The 19,229-nt window shown below is 41.4% G+C and overlaps 1 long non-coding RNA gene across 2 annotated transcripts; it reads left to right on the forward strand.

Moving 5' to 3' along the window:
* The first annotated feature begins 9,071 nt into the window (after positions 1-9,071).
* On the forward strand, positions 9,072-12,895 carry LOC140687950 (uncharacterized). 2 transcript variants are annotated; one of them, XR_012062579.1, is made up of 4 exons: positions 9,072-9,436; positions 11,048-11,073; positions 12,112-12,298; positions 12,708-12,895. It is a non-coding gene; the product is annotated as an uncharacterized lncRNA (long non-coding RNA). The 2 variants fall into 2 exon arrangements; XR_012062580.1 differs by lacking the exon at positions 11,048-11,073.
* The last annotated feature ends 6,334 nt before the right edge of the window (positions 12,896-19,229 follow it).

Below are 19,229 nucleotides of genomic sequence, written 5' to 3' on the forward strand. Positions count from 1 at the left end.
GACCTGGGTTGTTTTACTGGGAAATTATTTGGAGACCACAATCAGCAGTAAAATGGTCACTGAGACTAGGTTGCTAGCTTTCCAGGCCTTTTTTGTGGATTAAGATAGGTAATATATGTTTTGTTGTTGTTTTAAGATAAAATACGTCATGAATCTATTCCAGTACTCTACTTCTCACTTAAATTCAGGGCTACAGAGTTTTTCCTTGATTTGTTTGACCTGTGTCTCTTAATTCACATGCTAAGAATTCTAGTTTTTAGTGCCAGAAATGATAGAATATCATATAATTAATCATTAGCATAATCCCACAATATCCAACCAAAAGTCTGAGACTGTCGACACCAACATTACTACCAACAATATGATTACTGAAAATAGTATTTTTTTGGTAGGGGGAGGGAGAGTCTTTAAAATACATCCCACTTTGGGTTCACAAATTACTGAGATTTCAAGTTACCTGGGATAGTTTGTTTTTTGAGTTTATGCCACCATTTACATTTGTTTGATTTTATTTTCATTAGGGCATGTTCTTTGATTTTACCTTATAAAAAATGACACATAGTGTTTTAGTAGGTTTCCAGGCTAGCTCACATAAAAGCATATTTAATCCTACGTAGACATGGGCACCTAAGTACCCATTATCATACTTCTTTTATGGGCATAACGCCACTCATAAGCTCCCAAATGTGTGGAAAGATGGGCAGATACGGAGTATTAGCAGAAACAGTTTTATTTTAAACCAGAAACATTTCCTGCCATGATATTGCTCTCTTGTTCTATCCCCACGCTTGAATAAAGGGAGGAGACCCAGTGGGGAAAGAATACCATGGGAGGACATCGCAAACATGAACCCATTCAGGTCCTCCTGGCTGTCGCCTTCATTTGCCTAAATAGCCTCCCAGGTAGCCAGCCACCTTTACTCTGGTCTCTCCCAGCTTCACTCCGTCAGCCATCCTGTAAAAGCGATGCTCTTTTTAAAAATATCAATGTCATTGTGTTGCTTCTCCAAGGGAAGTTGTCCAACGGCTGCCAGTAGCCTGTAGGTAAATTTAAACTTTGGCATAGATCTCCAGTCTCTCCCACCCCTGTCTCGCATACATCCTGCTTTCTAGTGAAGCAGATTTTTACATTCTGCGTTTTTCATTCTTTTTAGCCTTTACTACCTTTGTTTTCTCTGCCTGGACTATCCTTCCTCTTATTTGCCTGATTTTCTCCCGTTTCCTTCTTGATTCAGCTCAGGCATCTCCTCAGAAATGTTTCCTCTGACCTTTACGCAGCCGTGTTGACTTCCTTTTCCCTGTATCTCAGTTTGAGCTTTCATATACGAGTCACTTTTTTTAAATGGGCAGATCTCTGAATTTTCTAAGCCTCCCGCTGCCTCATCTGGATAATGGGATTACTATTCCAGTCAGAACTCCCTTATCCAACACCCAGTTTTATCTGAGTGCAGCTGGATTCCCTGAGTTCCCTCTGCAAAGCATGCTGACTGATGCCCAGGCACGCTGAACGCCCAGCCACGCTTACGCACTTCAGCTCTCACCAGGGGACTGGATAACATTACTTGTTCTATTGGTTAATTTTAATTATATACATAGACTAAGTATTATGTAAATTAATGAAATATGAATGCAAAAAAAAGACAATTATGTCCATGAAAACCAATTTAAATGGTTTGGAATGACTCAATAAAAGCAAATTGCTAAAAATTATTGCTTTGACTTGTATGTGGGTGAAATAACAGATTGAAAAAGGTAATAAAAATTTAGAAAGATTCAGCCCTCATATTCTTGTAGTGTTTTAGTTCATACTCCATTTTAAAGAAATCAGCACTGGAAATCAGAGGTGATACAGCTTGGTCTTAAAAACATTTTATTTTAGGGAAGCAGCAGCACAAAATGTGGAATTTTCATCGTAAATTCTATTTAAATTTTTCCAACTTTCGGTTCTATTGTATTTCTGCTAAAAATTATGCATGGAAAACAAAGATAAGAATTCTTTGAAATAAATGAGCAAGTCATGATGAAACAGTCAAACAAAAAAGAGGGGATACATTTTGGGTTTGGGGTATTAAAAAAAAAAAACAAAAAAACTTGAGACTCCAAATAATAGACTCTTATTTAAGGAAGAAGCCTTGGCCCTACATCAAAAGTGAACGGGTACATATTTGTTGTGTTTTAAGTTAAAATAAAAGTGTCTGAAGTACATACGAATTTTTTTCATGATTCTGTTTTTAGATTAACCTGCAAATTTCTGATCCCAGTCACATGAGCTCAATGGGTTTTTCCCTTAGTGTCTTTGATGGATTATATAAAGCAATTGATCTATGCCTGGCATATTGAAAGCATTGGATCTTCAAACACAGCAGTCCTATAAGGTAGATAGGATACTGGTTTTTTATCATCCTGATTTTTATATATGACAAATCAGGTTTTGAGATATTAAGTGATGTATCCAGGAGCACAGTACGTGGCAGAACCAGGAAGAACCCAGATCCTTAGTTTTCAGGGTCCATGCTCTTTCTGCTGTAGCACCCAGTAGGCTGACTCATTGGGGCTTTATTGTGAAACTGCTGAACTGGAAACCTACCTGGACTTGTTACCGTGTGTGCAAAATGTCTTCGTGTAAGACAAGCTGGGGTTCCCAGGGAGGATCGGTTAAATGACTATCACTTTTCCCTCTATTTAAAAAAAAAAACTTCCCCACATTCCTATTTCACCATCTGAATGGTACATATTAACGAGACTTTTTGAATCTTAGAAGAAAATGTTAAATTATTAAATCAATTAGGAAATTGTCTAGCTGTCACCCGATGAATATGGAAGAAAATAAACTCAAGTCTACTAAGAGATGGTGTTTTGAATGGCTGCTTGCTGAAGATGGAGGCTAAACACATGTATTAATCCAGAAAATTATATTTGCATCCAAAGCCCATCTGGCTGCTTATGAATACAAGCAAAGGCCATTTTTTAACACAAGTGATTTAGGTTTGTAATTAATTACTGCAAACGTTTGCTGGACAGAATCAATTTGATCGTAAACAGGTCATATCAAGAAGGTTGGAAAAAGCTGAAACCTGCTTGAGGTGGTGACGGACTATTCCATTTTGGAGGAAATTTCACATGTTTAAGCAGAATGGGACAGTAACTTCAGAGCAGTGGTTTTGAAATGTTTTTGACCACAGCCCATGGTAAGGAATACATTTCATTTTTGTAACCCAGACAAGAAACCATGTTTTCCTCCTGTACGCACTTCGATAATTTCATACTATTTTTATTTTTCAAAAAATTTGGTCAAATCCTTTAAATGGCATTTCCACTCTTTTTTTTTTTATAACACTGCTCCGAGAACACTCAGATATAAACAGTAATGTCAGCTTGGGCAGGAAAATGGAAATTCCACTTCCCTATTTCCATTTATATCTCTTGACTCAGGGGTGGTATTTAAAACATAAAAATGTGATAGTACATTTGAAAAGTCAACTTGCTGAAGAGATCCCTCTAAAGTTTTGTTTGTTCTCCACATTCACACCAATTTTTCTAATTTTAATCTATAAAAATACTGTATCTACAAAAAAAAAATTTTGGACACAAGCCACTAATTTTACCATATACTAATGGGTGGTACCAGGTAGTTTGAAGAAGAAAAAGGAGAGAGAGAGAGATCTCTTTGGAACTTGAATTAGGAGATTTGGCCAAAGCTGGATTTGGGGCAATAAAGAACACTGCTCCAATTAGATGTGGTAAACTCATCTAAGACTTTGACTGTATTATGTTAATCGATAATTTGTTCTTAAAAATGAAGAACAATCAAATTTCTAGAAAGGATTTAGCCAAAGTGTGACTTTTTCCTTCACATATGCTGAAATGACACTTCCTGGAATCCCAGAAAGAACCAAGAACCTGACGTCTGTGTCAGGATGTAATCACATACGTGCATTCACCTGTCCGCCACGCCACACACAGGGCACCACCTTTGTGCAAGATGCAAGAGCCTGCGCTGGGGGTACAGTGGCCACAAAAGTGAGTTGAGCAGGATTCTGCTCAAACGAGTGACAGCGCATAGCTATTAGTGTTAGTTACCTTATCTAACAAAAAAGGATGATAATTCCTGCTACTCACAAAATGGTTATAAAGATGAAATGAGAAGCAGATACAACATTGTAAATCAACTATACTTCAGGAAAAAATTGAAAAAATAAAACGAATTTAAAAAAATAGATACATACCTCGTAAATGGTAAGGGAACATTACTAGAAACAGTTGAATAGTAAAATGCTCACTTGTTTTATTTCTATATATACTGAGCAATCATTTGACAATTTATTTTTCTTTCTCCCGCTTTAATCATCCATTTAAAAGGACTCCAGGTTGTAGCTAGAAGATTTTCTTTCTGAAGTTCATTTGTTTAAAAGCTTTAGCTTTATCTGGTAAAATCTTGCTGATAAAAAGAACTACACTTGCAGGTGAACAGATTTCCTTTCCTTCTAGTCTTGGTTGTACCCCTGTCCACAGGATGATTTAATTAAAAAATCTTATCTTCCAATAAACAATAATAAACCAATTTCCTGCTTATCTTAGTAGATAGGATTTATGGATGAACAACAAAGATTTAGAAAACACCCAGAAGACTTCAAAATAACATGAAGTACTATTAGGTCTGCTCTTAAAAAATCACATGGCTACAGGCACAATCTGTGTAACTCTGTTAAGACTCAACCCTGAAAAGTTCTAACAATGTGACTGACTGTCGCCTCCCCATTGTGATTCTTCTCAGTTACATCAGAGCAAACCAAAAGCACCAGGCTAGGTGCAGGGGCTAATAGTACATAGTCAGTATCCTCCAGGAGCAGAGATGAGCAGCATTAGTGGTTGTGGTGCATGCTGCAATAGAGGCGGATCCACAGAGAGAAGGAAACCGTCGATGCTATTTGGGGAGGAGGAGGGGTACAGGTCAGCAAAAATCAGTAAGACAGAACCCTTGACTTCCAGGAGCTTAGAGGGTAGGTGGGGGCAGCGTCTGAACGAATCAGGTATGACAAGCAGAGATGAACACAGTGCTGGAGGAGGTCATCGAACACAGGCTCAAGAAGGGTTTCTGAAAAAGGTGACAAGAGCCAAATTCTGAAAGATTTACTGGAGTTGGCTGAGAAAAAGTTGGAAGAAAAAGCATTGTAGACAGAATAATGTACAAAAAAAAAGAGTCAAGAAAGAGTAGGTAGTTTAGGTTGACTGGAGCACTGGGGGTACATGGGGAACTGGTAAGCCATGAGGCCAGCCAAGAAGTTTAGTTTGAAATCTTCAAGAAGTCACTGATAACAAGCAGAGAAGGGGGATGATGAGATCTGCATTTTAAGCTCACTCTGGTGGCAGGGTGGACCGAGATTAGAAAAGGTGAGCCTTTGGACAGATTAGGAACCATCCAGTCAAATGTTTATTAAGTGCCTACTGTGTGCCAGGGTACTGTGGTCATCAAAAATATGCAGAGTTACACTTTCATCAAGTCCCACCCTGGTGGGGGAAGTAGGTGTTGAATTAATTGTCAGACAAATGAACACATAATTACGAAGTAGAAGTATTCTAAATAATCACTGGGAGAGAATATGGCAGAGTGACTTCATGTATCTGCTGTTGCTGACTGCCTGGCATTCCTTCTTCCTTCTGACAACAGGTTCCTTCAAGGAACCTTACCTGCCCCACTCCAGGTGGTTTGTCAGGCGCATTGTCCCCTCTTCCTAAAAGGGGGGCATATAAACCAAGACTAGCGAATTAAAACGCTCTATTCTCCTGGCCCCTTGATTAGGCTCCAGGCTGGGCATGTGGGCCAAACAAAACTAATCAGGAACTTCTCTAATGTTTGATACGTGGGTGCTGGAAAGAGAGGGCCTTTCATTCTTTCGGATCAAAAGCTATAGTAAGTATATAAGCTTGAACCATTAACCTTCTTTCCTGCTAAATGTGGAGAACAAGAGAATGAATCCAGTGGACATACAGTAGTGGCACAGGAGAGGTGGGGGTGGGCGGGGGAAGATGCTGATGGCATTGTTTGAGCCCCTGGATCTAACTGTGCCTAAAGCTGAAGCCACCTTTGAACTTCACAGCTCCACCGATGGGAATACAGCCAGAGGAGGCACATGCTTTGGGGAAAACATACTGAGTCCAATTTCAGACAAAGTGAGTGCAAGAAGCTTGTGGGGTAGCTAGGTGGGAATCCCTTATAATAGGGTCTGGATATGTGTTTCTGGCGCATAGAAGGGAAATCAAAGATGAAGTTACGTATTTGGGAGTGATCAGAACACAAGTGAAATTTGAAGTCATAGGTTTGGTTATGATCTATGAGGAGAACCTATAGATTGTGGGAGAACCTATAGATTATGAAGGAAGAAGAACAAATCCTGGGGAGCATGATCAGTTATAGAAGAAACAGAGGCAGACATGCCTACACAGAATAAGAAAGAGAAAACCCAGGAGAAAGGGAGGCTGTATGAGCTGAAGATGAATTAATATTTTAAGAAGCGGGCACTGTCAGTTCTCTCTCTCTCACAGACACAGTCCCCACACCCAATCTATCAGCATGTTCCGTTGGCTCTGCCTTTCTCATCACTTCTGCCACGTTGGTCTATCACCCCACCCTACACCACGTCTTACCTACATTATTGCATTAGCATCCTAACTGGCCCATTTGATTCTGCTCTTCTATTTTTATTAATATTCTTTATTTTCTTCTAATTCTTTTTTTTGTTTTGTTTTGGGTTTTTTTTGGGGGGGGAGGGAGGTAATTGGATTTGTTTATTTGTTTATCTATAATGGAGGTACTGGGGATTGAACCCAGGACCCTCATGCATGCTAAGCACACGCTCTACCACTGAGCTATCCCCTCCCCCACCCCTGCTATTCTATTCTTAACACAGCAACAATGTGTGATTGCTTTAAAAAGTAAGCCAGATTGTGTAACTCTTCTGCTTAAAACCCTCCCTTGGCTCCCGTTTGCTAGTTTGCTACGGCTGCCATGACACAACATCACAAACTTAGTGGCTTAAACCACAGAACTTCGTTGTCTCACAGTCCTGGAGGCTGGAAGTCCGAGCTCAGTGTCAGCAGGACCGTGTTCCCCCTGAAGACACTAGGACAGGGTGTGTTCCAGGACTTTCTCCTAACGTCTGCTAGTTCCTTGGCTGGTGGCAGCATGACTGCAGGGTTCACACAGTGTTCTCCTTGTGTCTTGTCTCTGTGTCCAAATTCCTCCTTTTTAAAGGACACTCCTATTGGATCAGGGCCCACCCGAATGACCTCATTTTAACTGGATTATCTCTGCAAAGACTATCTTCAAATAAGGTCACATTCTGAGTTACCAGGGGTTATGACTCCAACATTCAACCCATAACACTGCCCAGGTCAGAGTGAAATTCAAAGTCTTTTCAAAGGTTCTACAAGACCCTATGAGATGTGTCCATTCCCCACTCTCCTCCTCACCCCAACCCCTCCTTATGCTCTGACAGCATCTCCTAATGTTCTCTGCCGTTCACTCTGGTCCTGGCATAGGGACTTCCAGGATGTTCCAAGCACACTCCACCTCAGGGACTTTGCACTTGCTTTCTCCTCTGCCTGAAAAAGTCTCCCCCCTAGATTTCTGCATGGATCTCTTCATCACCTCCTTTAGGTCTTGGCTCAAAGGTCATCTCAGTAAGGCCTTCGCTGGCCCTTATGTTTGTAACACTCTACATTCAGATCATTCTATCACTCTTATCATTTTTTTTGCTTTATTTTTCTTTATAATGCCTTCTGATTATAACTTTCTCTTAATACATTCTGATGTACCATATAATTTTCTTATTAATTTACCTTATTGCCTGTCTCTTCCTACCAGAACAGATATTTCATGAAGACAGGGATTTGGGACTATTTCACTCACTAATGTACATTCAGCACCTGGAACAATGCCTGGTGTATGGTCAGGACTTAACAAATATTTGCTGAACAAGTGAGTGAATGATCAATAGCGTCCGAAAAAGCCAACATGAAAGGGTCAGGAGAGCCGCCTTTGGATTTGGCAATATGGATCTTATTAATACCTTATCCAAAGCAATTTCGTTAGAGTGGTAGAGAGGTTACAGTGGATTGGGGAGTGAATGTGAGCTGGAGTAAAGACAGCAGGTATACTATTTTACCGTTGGTTTGGTTTGGAAGGAAGGAGGGAGAGAGGTCTGCAGCTAGAGAGAGAGAGACAAGTGGGTAGGGTAGAAGAGGACTGTTATTTTATTTTTCTTTTAAATGGAGGTACTGGGGATTGAACCCAGGACCTCTTGCGTGCTAAGCACACGCTCTACCACTGAGCTCTGCCCTCCCCCCAGGACCGTTATTTTAAGATGAGAGGCACTTGAATTTGTTTAAAGGTTGAAGAGGTAGCTTAAATAAGTCACGGAGCTCATGTGTGGCATCTGGGCCCATGGATTAGCCGGGGTCACATAGCTGGGTCTCCGTGCACCTTAGAAGGGACTAGAACAAGGGAGGGGGGCAAGAAGAGCTCCGGGGGGCTGGGCCCCTGCTCAGCTACCTCTGTATCAGCACTGAGGCTGCTTGGGGCCCTGGCAGCATCCTCCCCACCTGGGGAGAACTGGGAGATGGAGGAGGGAGGGGTGGGAAGAGGGCCATAGCCACAGCTCAGGCTCAGCTTGGGAGCACCCCCCTCCCCCTGTTCTCACTGCTTCTCCCCGACCACCACCCACTGAGAAAAAAAACAAAACAAAACCCTCTTTCTCTGACTTTCTGGTAAACCTCTTCCTTGCTTAGGCAAACCTAGTTTCCTTACTAGTGGGAGAAGGAATGAGGGCTCTTATTATATCGGGACTTACTGTTTATAAGAGTTGGGAAATCTTTTCCCAGGTGATGCCCAGCCTCTCCAGCGCTCATTGGCTGGATCTGGGTCACATGCTCATCCCCAAGCTCTTAAGGGCCAAGGGGAGTAAGACAACCCTGGTTGGCTTCACCTACTCATGCTCTGCCCTAGTTAAATGTGGTGAGGGAGTTAGACACTGGAACAAAATTCAGGACCTGCACGCCTGGGAAAAGGGAGAAACGGCTTCGGGTAGGATACAAATCTTAAGAGGTGGGGATAACGATTCAGAGGGGCCATTCAAGGTAGAATTGGGCTGCCTCGGGGGCAACCTGGCCCTTGGTGGGTCGTCAGCCTCTCTGATTCTGTATCTTGCTATTTGCTGCCACCTGGTGCAGAGATATGTCTTTCCAAGCATCCAGCCTCAAGTTTGAGGGCACTGGAAAAAGCCACTTGGTGGTGAAGATTTTAAAAAATGCAACAGACTTTTGAACCCGTGGACCTCAACGTTGAAGACCTATACTATATGGGTTTGCTTTTTCTAGCTGTCTTGAACTTGTTCTTCCGTCCACTCAACCTACTGCTAATGTGTGTGTGCCACCTCGTGGTGAGTATTGGTCCTGCAAGATCTTCAAGGGAATGAGATGCTGTGTTCCGTTGGAGCCGCTTGTCCAGGGCACAGCAGAAAGGAGGCAGGCAGAATGGACCACATACTGAGAGGATTCCAGAATGGGTGCTCGAATAGGGCTAATGGGAGGCTCCCTGTTGAGCACGAAGGCACAGACCTCATAGGCTCATGGCAGGTATTGTTACCTTTTTCCCTTCCTGGATTCTCCTGCCACTCCCCAAGCCTCTCAATATCCTTCCATGAAAAACAGCAACAATAACAACAACAAGGTTTGTTTCTTCCTTGACATGGTTACATTCTTAAAAACAGGGGAGAAAGAGAAACAGATGGTCCTAGAAGGGTTCCCCTTATCCTGCTGGTCGCCCCATCCAGCCAAACCCTGCTTCCTCATTGCTACCCCCTTTCTCTCCACCGAGTCCTGTGCAGCTCCTGTTCTTTGCTTAGACTTTGCTACAGCCTGGTGTTTTTCAACCCGGGACCTCGTACATGCTAAGTGTGCGCTCTACCACTGAGCTCTACCCTCCCCCTCCTTTCGCTACTACATTTTGTATTTGTTTAATAAGCTAATTTAACCTACCCTGACTGATAGAGAAATTGGTACCTTGATGCGGAGTGAGTGCTATTTAAAAGAAACACCTAGAGTATAGGCATTGACTTAGTAGATGCACATAGAGGAGGTTAGGAACTGATATCACTGGCTGAAAAGATGGAGTCTCCTCTTATGTTACAGCAAAAGGCTTGGCAGGACTGGTGCTGCGGTGAAAAAGGCAGGCACACCCCTGTCGTGCCAGATCTCCTAGGGAACGTGGTTGGAATGAGTCAGGATGTGTGCGTTGGCTGCTTGCTCACTGTTTCTAGCAAGGTATGACAAGAAAGAAGATGAGTTCAGACCAGAATCTACTGGTTTGCAAGCAGAAGAAGGGAATAAAGGGCCCAGAAACTTGGGAGCTTGAGGACATCGGAAAGCCAACTGCCTCACTGCCATTGTCAGAAAGAAACAAGACTTACCGCTCAGAGGTTTCCCATTAAGCCATCCCAGTCAGACAAAGACCTCAGCTCACTCTCACCCAACTGTTTCAGATGGTCTCAAGGCAACTGCCACTAACTTAAGAAGGTAGAGGAAAGCATGAAAGAAGAAGCTTCAGGGCAAGGAAGCAAAACACTGAAACAATTAAGGATTCTGCCTAGAAAAGAACCCAGGGTCCAGTCCCTGGCGCCTGGAACTGGAGAGAAGCAAGTCGATTAAATGCCTTGTGAGTTTGTGAAGTGAGAATCTCCCTGAGGAAGCCACAGGAAGCCTGACCTAAAAAAAGTTTTGCTATAATAAAACAAATCCTCAGCTCCCAAATTTGTGAGATCAGGATGCAAAAGCTGAATAGTTCTCCCTAACGCCTTCTTTAGGACTTCTGTTTCTCACAAGTTTCCAGCAGTTTGATTAGGGTGTGTTTTGGTGTCGTTTCCTTAATATTTCTTCCGTTTGAGTTTCACTGAACTTCTTGGATGGGTAAACGTATCATTTTCATGAAATCTGGAAAAATGTTGACCACATTTCTTCGAATATTTTTTCTCTCCACTCGTCGATCTGCCCAGCTTCTGCGAATCCGGTTACATCCATGGTAGGTCACTAGATACGGCCTCCCAGTTGCTAATGCTGTTCATTGCGTTTTTCAGTCTTCTTCTCTCTGTGTATTTAGTTTTGGAGAGTTTCTACAGCTGTCTTCAAATCTGCTTATCTTTTCTTCTGCAATATCCAACCTGTTAATCTCATACAGTGTATGTTTAATTTTTGATGTTAATGTATTTCGTCTTTGGCATTTAATATGGGTCTTTTATATAACCTTCCAAATTTTCCCTCTCCTCACTTTCATGCTTTCCTCTTCCTTCTTAAGCACATGGAGTACATTTATAACAACTGTTTTACCATTCATATCTAATAGTTCTAACACTTAACGTGGTTTCTGGGTCTTTCTTTTGACTGATACCCCTTCAGGTTCTTTGCGTGCCTGATAATTTTAATTGGCTTTTGGACATTGCGATTTTTACTTTGTCAGGGCTTCGTTGTATTCCTTTAAATAATTTGAGGGTTTTTTTTCCAGGACACAGATAATTTACTTGAAATTGACTTGATCCTTCTGAGGCTTGCTTTAAGCTTTGTTATGTCAGTCCCGGAGCAGCCACTAGCCTAGGGCTAATTTGGCCCCCCTGTTGAGGCAATGTCCTTCTGAGGGCCCTGCACAATACCCTGTAATTTAAGGTCTTTCCACTCTGGCTGGTGGAAAAACAATTTCCAGTCCTATGTGAGCCAAGGGATTTTTTTTTTTTCTTCCTCGTCCCTGGTGGGTTTTCCCTTGGCCCTGGGTAGCTTCCTCATTACTGAGTAACATGGATCAGCACACAGCCTTCATTCAAATCAAGGGACTCCCTGCAGATCTCCAAAGCTCTCTCTCTGTACAGCTCCTTCCTTTCTAGCTACTCTGAGTGATGTCCTTAATTCAGGAAGATGAGTGGGCTCTCTTTGGGTTCCCTCTCTTGTGCTGTGAAACCCTTTTAAGGCAGCGAGCTGGGAGATTTGAAGGGCCCATTCTCAGAGATCCCTGCCCTATGTTATTTGCTGTCCAATATCTGTAAAACATTGTTTCCTCTGTTTTGTCCAGTTTTCTAGTCGTTTAAGGCAGGAAGATGAACCTGGCCCCAGTTATTCCATCATCGTCGGAAGAGAAGTCTCCACACCACTTCGAGTGAGGACATAAGGCTAGTGGATACAGAAGTACCACGGTCGGGGGCTTAACATCTTCTGAGTTCCCTCAGGTCTTCCGCCCTCTTCCGCCCATCTTTACTGAGGTATAATTGGCAAAGAAAAAAAGTATACTTTTTTTTCCTTTTTCAGTTTTATTAGGTAGAATTATTACAGTTTGACTGCACATATACATTATATTGTATGTAAACACATTTATACAACATACTGCACATTTTTTTAGTTTACGTATATGTTCTGATCATTGTTTCTAAGAACAGATTAGAGCTTTAGCCTTATAATCTTACATAGTTATCAAAGGAATAAAGCCAACCACAAAGTAAGAATCAACAGAATGCAGTAATCCAATCATAGAGGACAGTCAAATGTGTTTACACATATTCAAGAAATCAATCACCTAAGTTATAAATAATAAGTAGTTCATTTGTGTCCTTTTTTTTTTTTTTAGATTCCACGTATAAGTGATGTCACATGGCATTTTCTTTCTTTTTTCAGCCTACTTCACTTAGAATGACGATCTTCAGGTCCATCCGTGTGGCTGCAAACGATATTATTTTAGTCTTTTTTATGGCCGAGTAGTATTCCATTATATATATGTACCACATCTTCTTTATCCAGTGATCTGTTGATGGATATTTGGATTGTTTCCATGTCTTGGCTATTGTAAATAGTGCTGCTATGAACATTGGGGTGCAGGTGTCTTTTTGAATTTTATTTTTCTCTGGGTATATGCCCAGGAGTGAGATTGCTGGATCACATGGTAAGTCTATTTTTAGTTTTTTAAGGAACCTCTGTATTGAAAAACCGTATACATTTAAGATATATGATGATGTTTAAATATACATTGTGATATAATCAAGCTAATTAACAGGTGCATCTCCTCACATAGCTCACATAGTTAGCATTTTCTCTCTCTCTTTCTCTCTCTCTCTCTGTGTATGAGAGAGAGTGTGAGTGTGTGTGTGTGTGTGTGTGTGTGTTGAGAACTCTTAAGACCACCCTCTCAGCCATCTCTCAGATCACGATCTCCCCTTTAGCAACTTGCGAGTCCGTTCCTCAGCTTCACGGAGGACTTCATCATCTGGCCTGTTCTCCCCCTTTTCATCCTTTTTCCGCTGTCCCTCCAGGCATCTATAAGATCCGCAGAGCCGACCCATCCAATAATGACAGCTCCCGCTCACTGAGCCCGCTGTGCCACGTACGTCTCATATGCTGTCTGCTCACCTTGTTCCTACCAGATAGGCATTATTTTCTCCTTTTCTTAACAAATAAGGAAACAGAGGCTGAGTGGGCTGAGCAATGTGTTCCAGTTCATTTGTTACTAAGGGACAGAGCCAAGATTTAACGGTGGCCATTGTTCTTTTTGCTGCATTATGTTTCCTGTCTATTAGCTTTACAATTCCTGGGCACCCTGCACTGCAGCAAACTCCCCTCCAGTTCACTCCAACAGCTCATCCCCATGAACTGAGCTAACCACCACCTAAACCTCTGAAACCTTGAACCCAGAAATCACATTTGGACACTCCCTGTTATCCTCCCAACTCTCCCATGTGTGTGTGTACCCACCAGACCTGCTCTTCCACATTCCGAAAACCTCTGGAGCCTTAATCTCTACCCATCATTCTCTTTTTCTAGTTTCCTTTTCTTACCAACCCAGTGCAGTTACCATTCAATGACACTCTCACGAGGGCCGTCTGTTCTCTTGCTCCATCAATCCTCCACCCTAGACAAATCCAAACACCTCGATTGCTCCCCTCCTGGACCACTGGCAGGTGTGGAGAGTGTGGCTACTCAAAGACCCTTTTTCAAAAAACACCTTTATTGTGGTATGGTTCCTGTATGGTAAACTACACATATTTTGGATGTACACTTTGATGAATTTTGATAGATATATACACCAATGAAACCACCACCACAGTCGAGATACCTAACATTTCCATCTCTCCCCAAGAGGTGCAATTTTCAAATTCCCAATTTATCCCTTCCCACCTGCTGTATCCCATGGTAACCATAAGTTTGTTCTCTATCTGTGAGTCTGTTTCTGTTTTATAGGTAAGTTGATTTGTGTCCTTTTTTTTTTTTTAGAATCCGCATATAAGCGATATCGTATGGCATTTTTCTTTCTGTTTCTGGCTTACTTTACTTAGAAGTGATGATCTCCAGGTCCATCCATGTTGCTGCAAATGGCATTATTTCATTCTTTTTTATGGCTGAGTACTCATAGACCCTTGATGGAAGAACGGCCCTTCTCTGTGGGGGAAGGTCATCCTTTTCCACTGAGCCTGCAGCTTCAGGTGGGGTGCACGTGACACAGTGAAGGAGGAGGGGACTCTGGCCCAGTAAAAAAGCCAAGGCTCCAATTTTTTGGAGGGCAAGAGAACTGTAACCTCCTCAATTAATTCAATAGTGTATTTGTTATCTATCGCTGCATAAAAAATTATCCCAAGATTTAGCATCTGAGGGCAACAAACATTTTTATTTTACACCGTTTCAGAGGGTCAGAAATCCAGGAGCAGCTTCTTTGGGTGGTTCTGGCTCAGGGTCTCTCATGAGGTTGTAGTCAAGCCATCGGCTGGAGCCGGCATCATCTGCAGACTGGGGCTGGGGAGGTCTGCTTCCAATCCCACTGGTGCAGCTGTTAGAAACAGGCCTCAGTCCCTCACCACGTGGGCCTCTCCACAGCCATCTCGTGACATGTCAGCTGGCATCCCCTAGAATAAGTGATTAGAGGGAGAAAGTGGCCAAGAAGAAAGCTGCAGTGTTTTTTTATAACCTAATCCTGGAATGACTTCTGCCATTTTCTACTGGTCAGAGACCAACCCCGGTATGCTTTGAGGGGAGACTACATAAAAGTGTGAATACCATCAGGCAGGGATTGTTTGAGGCCACCTTGGACGCTGGCTACACAAACAGCTATTTATTGAGTTCTTACTGTGTGCAAGGCTTATTCAGGTTTGTATAATTCTAGCATCTTTTTTATGTGTGTCTTTTTCTTAATTATTTAGTTTATTTTGTTTACAGTTTTTTAATTTGGTTTCTTTTGGGGGGGAGAGGTAATTAAGTTTGTTTGTTTATTTGTTTATATATAATTTATTTATTTATTTTAATGGAGGTACTGGGGATTGTACCCAGGACCTCGTTCATGCTTAAGCATGCACTCTGCCACTGAGCTATCTCCCTCCCCCTGTTTATTTGTTTTTATATGTGTACTTCCCAACATCTAATTCAATACCTGGTGGAGAACAGGTCCTCAAAAACAAAAAATGCTTGTTGAAAAATTGCCTACAGACCAGACTTCTCAACAGCAATGTTGTAAACCAGAAGATGCTAAGGGGGTTATCTTCACAATTCTAAATGAAACCTATTTTCAACTTAGAGTTCTGTACTTACCTTAACCCCACCTAGATCGTTGATGAATCATGTATGAGATGAGAATGAACATTTTTCAATCAGGCAATGTTCAAAGATTTACCTTCCTTGTATCCTTTCTCAAAAAGTGACTACCAGAAAGTGGCTTTGTTAAAATAAGGAAGTACACTGAGGGAAAAAGAAGACATGATAGACAGGAAGCAGAGGACACCACAGGGCGAATGCACAGGGAATGGATGCTGAAGATGACAGCAAAGGGAAGCCCCGGGGGCCCCAGCTGGGCAGCAGGCTGAGAGCGCAACCAGTCCAGGGTAGATGAGGAAGTCAAAAGGCTTCAACACAGATCCCTTCAAGGGAAACAAAACACATTCTCTAATAGGTTTGACCATGAAGAAAGTGTGTGGAGCATGGTTTTACAGAGCTGCTAGAGGGTGTGGAAGGATTCAGTCAAGGATTCACAAAAAACTAAACAAATAGAAATTAGAACAATTATGAACTCCGGGAAAAACAAAAAATTGCTCAAGAAAGTGAATGTAATTAAAATATACTACATGGCTCAATGGTGATTAAAATCTACACACTCATACAGTAAAAAAATGAATGGCTTAACCTATCTTGAGTGGGGTGATGGTTACACGGGCGTACACCTTTGCCAAAACTCACTGACCTGTCCCTTTGAAATGAGTGCATTTTATTGTAAAACCATATACCTCAATACCTCTAACTTTAAAACAAGTTTCCTGCAGATTGGTATCAAAAGCTTTCATAACAATTATACCCTTAGACCTAGAAATTCTACTTCTAGGCCTGTCCTCAGAAAATAGTAAAGCCAATGACAGATTCAGCTCTATCTCTTACTGATATCTGACAAATTACTCCATCTTGCCAAACCTCAGGTTCCTCACTTGTAAAACGGGGATAATAGTTCCTACCCTATAGTGTCATTTTGAGGAATAAACGAGATAGTATAAAGTAAAACATTGTAAAGTCTGACAGTATTTAATGGGGGGTTAACTATTAACATTGTTTCTAGGTGGTGAAAAAAATTGCTTTAATAGTCTTAAAACATCTCTAAATTTTTTTTTCTATAATGAGCCTATATTCCTTGTTTAATTTTTAAACCATTTATTTTGAAATACGAGAGTCAAGGAATTGGAAGAATAGTACAGAGAGGTCCTTGTTTAGGTTTCTAAAGTTTGTTTTTAACTGACTACATATTATATACATGCAAATAATCAAAGTTCTATTATGTTCTAGGAAAAAAAAACCCCACTAACACAACCACTGATGTGTCTTATACATTTAAAAGAGTTGAAATAATTCCTATATAACTCCGCTTTCTCAGATACAGATGGATTCTAAATTTTTCTGTAAGGTCCATGGTCTTCCGTGTTCTGTAATTATTAACTCTAGGAACAAACTGCAGTGTCAATGACTCTGATTTTCATTTGGGAAAAAAAAGAAACAAACCAAAAAGGCATTATAAACTATGACCGTAATACGATTATAATGACAGAAATTTTATAGCGCTTTCCAGTTTTAGACCAACTTCACATACCCTCTTTCATACTACCTGAGATTTACAAGGCAGACATGTGTTTGAACATATGACTATTATAGCCTGAAAAATATGCTGAAAACGGAAAAGACTGGATTCTCCAAGTAGAGATGCTTAACATCCCAGAACATCCTTATCAGGGTGGTGATGTCAAAGTCCAGATCTGCAACACTTCTGACTGAATTACTGTTCATTTCCTCATTCAACAAATATTCATTAAGGACCTAATCATAGTGTCAGTGTACCTAGATCAGGAAACCTATTAACTCTTGAGTGGGAAAATCATATGAAGAATGTGTGGACTCAAGGCTTAAGATGGAATTCAATCTGTAAACTCCCTCTTCAGGCCTTTCTCCCTCCACCACTGCCCTCCATTGCACACGCATTTCAGAGTGTGCACTCCTCTCGCTCCGTGTGCTCCCCTCTTTCTCTTTATATTTTCCCCCTGACCCTATACAACTGGCCAACACCCTCTGTGGCTTCTCAGCTGCTTTAGGAGAATTGCTAACAATAACAAGCTCCTCCCTGGAAACTTAACAGGTCCTTTAAATCTTTTCCCCAGGGCCAGCTTGCTGGGTTTAAAAATCCTCTTTTTTTTTTTTTTTGATAAATGACCACCTGAATAAGAGTGGATTTTGATGGCAGTCTTCATGGGACAACATATGGATCTGGTGTAGTGAGAGGAAATGTGCTTTGGACTTGCACAGCGCTGGACTCCCATCCTAGCTCCTTCCGGGGAGGTGTGTGTGGGGGGGGCACTACAACCTTTCTGAGCTAGTTGCCTCATCTACACAAAGGATGATAAACCCTGTCTTGCAGAATTGCCACTGAGATATTCATGCGAGTACCCTATATGAGTTCCTAGCTCAATCTGTGTTAGTCTCCTTTTCTTTCCCAGAGTTATGAAACACATAAGTGCAAAAGTAAATGTGAAAGGGCTTTGCAACTTATAAAGCTCTAGTGTTGGGTTGTGTGAACAGTAATATATTGATAACACTAATAATAAAAGCACCGGTAGGTAAGGAGAACAGCTAGATACTTTGGCAAAGGTTTGTCATTTTTACAATCTGTGAATGATATCAACAGATGTCATGGCCATGTGTCTAAAATATCAAGAATCATGATCTGATGTGTCAAAATGCATTTGTTGGGATAGAACATAATAAATAGGAATTGCCTACCCCCCCCCAAAAAATCCCTTGAGATGTATGGTCTCTGTACACACAAATGACCATCCTTGCTCCAATGATTCTAGAAATCTACAGGAATCCTAATATCTTTCAATTGTTTCCAGTAGTCAATAATAAAGGTAGTAGCTGAGTTTGGCTCCAAGGTCTTCTATGTTTGAACACTGCTCTATGTTTGAGTATGTTTCTGTTTGAGGACAAAGACCTGCAAATGTCAGTAGAATTGAGAGGGTTAACAAATTGGCATAGAGTTCTGGAAAAAGTTGACCAGCGTAATTTATTTCTGTTTCAAACCTGAAAATCACCCTCCCTAATATTGTGCTGGTAGGTAAGGGAAAGAACATGGAGAAAGACTGCAGTCCCGAGAAGAGAAACAAGCCTGCAGGGAATAATGGAATGTCTAAATTGCCAGTTAATTTCTGTTCATGAGAGTCTCTGCGGCGGATGCTTGGGAGTTCAATATGAAGAACGAACAAGGCTGCTTTTGTGTAAGATGCCTTAGCCGATGGGCCCTTGGGAGTGCCTCCAAGTGGCCGTACAGAGAGAGCCTTTTTTCTCACACCTTTTCACAAGCGCTTTGCTCTTTACACCCTGGTATTAGGCTTCTGTTTGCGCCACTGTCAGTAATAGCACTTACATAGCCCTTTCAGAATTTAAAAATCAGCTTGACATCACAATGTCGTATGTTTCCTTGACAGTCCTCCCCTTGGTCTTTACAATAACTTTTAAAAAGTACTATTATACAGATAAAGAAACAGTCTTGGGAGTGAAGTAATCGCCAAAGTATAATTCCTAGCACTCCAACCTTCCGCTTCCTTTAGCCGGAAGGATCAAGAGTAGAATCCTTGGCTAATTACAGGCAGTGATGTACCCGAAAATTCTTGCAAATTACTATTTAAATAT

The sequence above is a fragment of the Vicugna pacos genome, chromosome 21 (genome assembly GCF_048564905.1).
Source record: "Vicugna pacos chromosome 21, VicPac4, whole genome shotgun sequence".
NCBI classification, from domain to species: Eukaryota; Metazoa; Chordata; class Mammalia; order Artiodactyla; family Camelidae; genus Vicugna; species Vicugna pacos.